The following is a 6,614-nucleotide window of genomic DNA, read 5'->3' as shown; positions in this document are numbered from 1 at the left end:
CAGTCGAATACCCTTTACGGATACGGAACACCCGCCAAATGGACCCTTAATCGAACCAAATTGACTATCAGTTGCTTTGGATAGGTTACGAAATATTATGGGAAAGCATGGTGTTCACTACAAGTTAACAGCATCATTCACAATTGAAATAAAATTCCACCATGTATTTGTCATCCATGACACCCTTAAGTGATAAGGTAATCCCGATGCTAAATGTGCATCACCCAAACAGCTGTTCGGAAGGAACCAACAACAACATGATCCGCGAGGATCTTACGTTACGTAGTTCTAAAGGAACAAAACTGCGAAATGCAGGAAACACTTATTCATCATGCATTTAGAAGAAATGCCAAACACTGAAGTTAATTAAAAAGTGGTAAATCACTTGAAAAATATTATTATCAAACCGATTTTCAGGTTAGAAATGGTTTTGTTACGCTTAATAAAATTACCAGTCCACATTGAAAAATATTACAACTTTAAGGAATTCTTTCCTTTAAAAAACAATGACTACCATTACAGATCCATCTACTTATTGTCTGTCCCAACACACTACCTATAAAGTGATTACTTAATCGAATTCAACTACGAATAAAATGAAAGTACGACAAAGATTGAAAATAAAATAATATTACTGGCTGACGAATCGAAACCGCATTCGCAACTCAAGTCTCACTCTAATACACTGAGTGTCAATATGCACACTATCAAACGAAACGGACGCCAGAACGACAAAACAATTAAGTCCGTAAAATAAAATAACTAATCGAAGTCATTAAAACTCAACACGCATGGAGAATTACAGTAAAAATATTTAATCTTCATCAGGTCGATATCCAATATTTGGGCAACCCTCATTCACCGATAGCGGCCCCGTTATCTTAAGGAACACCCTTCAGCTGTTGGAGCTACGCACTACTTGGCCTCATTATTGTCGATCTAACCCTCCTCATATTTCATATTTTACTGCAGATGCTACATTCGCCCAGGTCACTTCGCAAAAACAAAAGAAACATCTAATCTGAGACTTGAGTATGTACAGCTGACATCCCAGACCTATCGTCGGGCTCACTTAAAATCTGTACATCCTAACACTAATCTCTATGCACATGATACCTTCCAAATTCTATCGTCGGGCGTGAACTAGGACGTCTCATCATCAGTAACTCCAAGGAAAACATGTGACTTCCTAAATCTATGGTCGGGCGTCAAAAATGGGTCGTACTACGCATCCCCTAGCTTATCAGGCGAACTAACAATTTCAAACCAACTCTGACATTTCAATACACATGGAACCACGTCTCTTACTATTAAACGAATGCAAGTCGGAAAATGCAGCAAGTCTCCATCTCGTTACAATACGTGAACTCGAAAATAAATATACGTGACGAACAATTCTCCAACTCAAACACAATCTCAGCCTGTGCAATGAAGTTTTCCGGGAAGCAATGATAATTCCCAGCACACGTCTACCATTTAGTGGATGTATTCAAAATAATAATCATCACTACCGCATTAGAAACTCTCCAATCGCCTACCGTCAATTCCAAATATTTATATCAATGACATATCCAGTGAAACGAAATTCAATACAACACCAACCATGTATTCTAAATGCTCTTTTATCCTTGAGGTCACATTATCTTAATATTCATACGGGCCTTACGTAACTAGTCACCTGACTTTTACTACCAAGATTTTTAACCTTTTACTAGAGTCGTTTTCACTTGGGATCTTACTAGAAATCTACGATGCCTCACACAGTAATCGTCTCAAATTTCGGATTGGTAGCGGAATACTCTACAGCCTGTCACAATACAGTCTGTTTCACAAATACTTCCTCGGCAAACATAGCCTGTCTCAAACTCATTTTCCTCGCCTTATCCCAGCGGTATCACTTAAAATCCAGGCTTCATTTCATCTTCAATATTCCTATCCCTCTCATCTCCACATATATAAATTCTTCGCTCTCAATTCATTTTTCTTATATTTCCAAGACCCTTTTCATTTTTCAATCCTCTAGTGAAAACAACAACCATTATAAAATACACCTCTTTATTTTACTAATACTACGACTTTCGGACCTCGAGAATCCAAGAACACACCGCGATTTTCCGTATCATTGATACACACGATGTCCCAAAATTTTACTTCCCATGAATAAGTATAACTCTATCGAATTTCACTGAAATTCTAGGTGCCTGTGATCCTTGTAAAATATACAGGTTAAATGCACTTTTAACATAGAAAAATTTCTTTATCCCGCGGTAGACCTTATTATTATTATTATTATTATTATTATTATTATTATTATTATTATTATTATTATTATTATTGTTATTATCGACAAACATTTCCGAATTCAACTGATATTTGAAATTAAGACATTCGCCACGACTATTTTACCAATATAGCTTTCCTAATTTTCCTCACTTTGGACAGTATCTAATAGAACGTTAACGCCAGATTTAAACGTCGCATTTTACAGTTTCTTGACGTGAAATTTACAAACTAAAATTTTCACACGCTGACCAAAATTTATAACACTTTTCGCCTGATAATTAAAAATATCAACCCGACAATCATCTTGAAAAATTTGTTGGGACAGAACAATAAAATCTAACTACAACATAATACAAATATAGACAGAACTGCAAATGGCGCCATCCTCAGTATTCTGGCTACATCGTCGCCAGATGACCTCGTGCCTTTAGCCGTACATTTGCACAAATAACATCATCATTTCCAACATATCACTCTTACAAACACTGCCTTTTTCACACGATATTAAATTAAAACACAAATCACGCACTTTCCTCGTTATAATTTGTACCACGAACCTAAATCTTTCTGCAGTCAACTGCGATTGTCTGCTTTCTTCCCAGAGTTGTCTCTCTCTGACACCCACGACACGACAGGTGTTCAACAGATAGCGAAATCAGAACTACTCTGACTAGCTTCCCCAACTCTCTTACCACTTTCAAACGCACATGAAGTGATATAATATTTTCTGCTGTGTACTTTAACAGACGCCTATACTTTCACAGTTTGTCGGCAAAAGTTCAGAAATTTTCAGTCACCTTCCCTTTCTAACCGAATATGTGGACCTCAGCCACTAACATGTATTAAGTTGTTTGTAGATCAGTCTGGTACAATTTTCTGCTGACGACGGGCGTAAGCTACCGCCGCTTCAAAAACCAGATCGACACTGGAAAATATGCAATGGGGGGTTCCTCTTATATTCTTAGGAGGGACGCTACACACACTACTAAGCTTGATTGCGTAATCTGCTAATTTCGCGTCCAATAGACCGATTTTTATGAGACTTATCCCAGAATTCCGGACAGGCTTGTAATTATTTTAGATGTTAATCTCATAATTTTACCACACTCGCAACAGGTGAAATAAATTATTTCTTCCCGGGCGTTTCACGCGTTTTCTTCATCCATTGACCTTGGCACGTGGAGCTAGTCCACTGATCTGACGCGGATTTGTACTTAGGCTTAACTGCATTTATGTTTTACCCTGGGGATCTGTCTTCACGTAGGGTTTAAGAATAATTTAGATTATTTATTTCTTTATTTACTGTATTGCCAAAATCCGTCGTTACACAGAATTCCGTGAATTTAAAGAATTATCGGGCACTCGAAGTCCGCCGAGGTGTCACGGTATTTCACGAGCTTGCCGCGGGTGAGATCGTTCCCACGCGACATCGAGTCTCTTAGGAGCGCAACATGGCTGCCCTCAAAAATAAAAGTAGCTTGTTGATTTGAAATAAATATTGAGAAAATTAAAAAAAAATTCTCATCGTAGAATTATGGGTTCAATATATGTACGCGCTTCGTGAGATAATGGCTGAAGAGAATTTGAAGAAAATCGTTATGTATAATCGGGACATGAGGCAATACTACCTGGGCATAAGTAATTTTATTCAGGCTGTGTGAAATTATAGTTTACGGGAAGGCCTACTCTTTAATCACAAAATATCTATGTTATTAATGATCCTATCGAGAAATACTACATTAATTGTATTGAATTATTTTTTCGACCACTTATGTCTTATGAGGGGCTGCCTGGCCGAGGCGGTAAAGGCGTGCTCGGTTCGCCCGGAAGGACATGGGTTCGAATCCCCGTCAGGAAGTCGTAAAATTTAAGAAACTAGATTTACACTTCCGGAGGTGCATATGGCCCTGAGGTTCACTCAGCCCACACAAAAAATGAGTACCCGGTTAATTCCTGGGGGCCGGGTGTAGAGCTAACCACTCTATCCCATCACGTGCCGAGGTTAACAATGGTGGAAGCCTTTACCTTCCACTCCTCCAAGGGCCTTCATGGCCTGTACGGAGGTGACTTTGCTTTTTATGTCTTATGCATTTTTACCGTTTCTGCTATGATAACAGATATGTTCATTAAATTCGATTTTTGTTGCTAAGTCTATATTTACGCCGAACCATGAGAAATTTTAAGAACAGTATTTAATGAAAATGGGTATGTTAAGTCGGGGCATAAGGCAGTTTAGTCTAGGCTATTAATAATTATATTCTTGCAGGCTAAGATGATAGTTTAGGGGTAGTCACCTAAAATTTAACTTTTAAATACATTTGTTATTGGTCGTATCGACCATCGTATCGAGAATAATGTTTCTTATCATTTATGACTTATACGATTTTACCGTACGACAATGATAATAAAATTCATGAAATAGCCTTTTGTGTTATACAGCGATGGTTTTGTCATGATTTCCTTTAGGTGTTAAACCGCTTGATCATCGGTCGATATCGACAAGGGAAGTTGTCAATACGATTATAAAGAGTCAGAAAAAATCGTAAAAGGAACTATCGCTTGAGAAACAAGACAACAGGGAGTCTTGAAAGAAGAACGGATTCGCTTTGTATTTGAAGCCCTCATGTTACGGAGTAGTAAGAAGACGAAATGTGCAGACCTAAAATACCGAAAGCCGGCCCCGTGGTGTTGTAGTGTGCCTGCCTGTCAGCCAGAGGCCCTGGGTTTGATTCCCGGCCATCTGAAGGCTGGTTCGAGGTCCACTCAGCCTACATGATTAGATTTGAGGAGCTCACTGACGGTGAGATAGCGGACCCGGTCTAGAAAGCCGAGAATAACGACCAAGAGGATTCGTCGTGCTGACCACACAACACCTCGTGATCTGAAGGCCCTCGGGCTGAAGCAGCGGTCGCTTGATAGGGCAAGGCCCTTCAGGGGCTCTAGTACCGTGGGGTTAGGTTTAAAACATCGAAATCTCAGAAACCTGATCAACAGTAATATTATATTGACCATTGCTTGTTCAGTTGTGATTTGTCACTTCTGCTGCCACTCATATCCGATAGATGAGATTTCCGATGCGTCCCGAGTAAAACGCCATATTGGCCGAAATTAGCTTGGGGGTTAGATAACTTTGCACATGCTCTATGACTGCCACGTCATTGTCCGGTTCTACAGCTAGTATAGTATAAAGTTATGAAAATTGGCCAGATTTTTTTTTTAGAAAAACAAGAAATTGGAAGAAATGAACTAAGTTAAAAATCTTACCAGCACGAGAAGTAAGACACAGACGGCAACGATGATCCTCATACTGATGCAAGGCGTATTGTGACAATGCTTGGTGCTCCCTCTGATTAATATATACCTGAAGGTGTATTGCAACATGATACTTGTTATCGAGTCCGAAGTGCACATGCAAATATGTCGATAAGGCCGAAACAAAAGGAAAAGATCAGGAAATTGCTTGCACGTGTAGTTCATTTTCTTCCCCCTCGGTTTAATTGGCACGTGGAGATTTCTGACTTGGATATGTCCCTGCACTGGGGTTCTATCTAGAAATAGTGGCGTCAGCTTTCCAGGGCCATTGAAACCATTCCGACCGGTTGTCCTCATCTATGTACTACTTGTTAATAATTTGAATGTTATTTCATTTACCTCACACCAACTACTTCTTTTTACGGTTTTCGGAGACGCCGATGTGCCGGAATTTAGTTCCGCAGGAGTTCTCTTACGTGCCAATAAATCTACCGACACAGGGCTGACGTATTTGAGCACCTTCAAATATCATCGGACTGAGCCAGGATCGAACCTACCATTTTGGGTTAGAAGGCCATGGTCTCAACCGTCTGAGCCACACAGCCCGGCGTACAACTTGTTAGGAGCGCCATATACATGCTTTCGCAGGAGGGCAAGTTCTTAGTTAAAGGTTGTTTATACGGTGATATTAGAAAATTAGTTCAGTTCAGGACGGCAGCGAAATTCCAGGCAAATCTTTTCTCGCAAAGAGAACACTCCATTGTGGAGGGAGGAAAATTATTCAGAACTCGCGCCGGGCTTGGGAAAGCGATCATTGTGTTGTACGACGTACGCCGCGGAATAGTTTTCGTTCCCAAGTAGCCAACTCGGTGAACCGCGTACATTCGCGACCGAGGACGTCGTTCCGTTTGTGATGGCTACGATTGATATTCGTTGACGACTCAGACGCGGTGTGAAGCCCAAGCATATCCTCTACATGGCGTTGAAGATTATGCGTGTCCTTTGGTTTGTTCGCTGCGTTCAAATAGACCTGTGATACAACGAAACTTACTCGCGTCGACGTATGAAGCAAAAAATTT

The 6,614-nt window shown here is 40.0% G+C and overlaps 1 long non-coding RNA gene across 1 annotated transcript in view; it reads right to left on the bottom strand.

Annotated features, from left to right (window-relative positions):
* Positions 1–5,607, bottom strand: part of LOC136886400 (uncharacterized) — a 31,393-nt gene extending 25,786 nt beyond the window's left edge. Inside the window, exon 1 of the long non-coding RNA XR_010861790.2 lies at positions 5,548–5,607. This is a non-coding gene — a long non-coding RNA (uncharacterized lncRNA). The remainder of the gene's footprint in view (positions 1–5,547) is intronic.
* Positions 5,608–6,614: the final 1,007 nt, after the last annotated feature.

The sequence above is a fragment of the Anabrus simplex genome, chromosome X (genome assembly GCF_040414725.1).
Source record: "Anabrus simplex isolate iqAnaSimp1 chromosome X, ASM4041472v1, whole genome shotgun sequence".
NCBI lineage: Eukaryota > Metazoa > Arthropoda > Insecta > Orthoptera > Tettigoniidae > Anabrus > Anabrus simplex.
The sequence above is the reverse complement of the archived record's forward strand: the minus strand, read 5'-3'. Positions and strand labels throughout refer to the sequence as shown.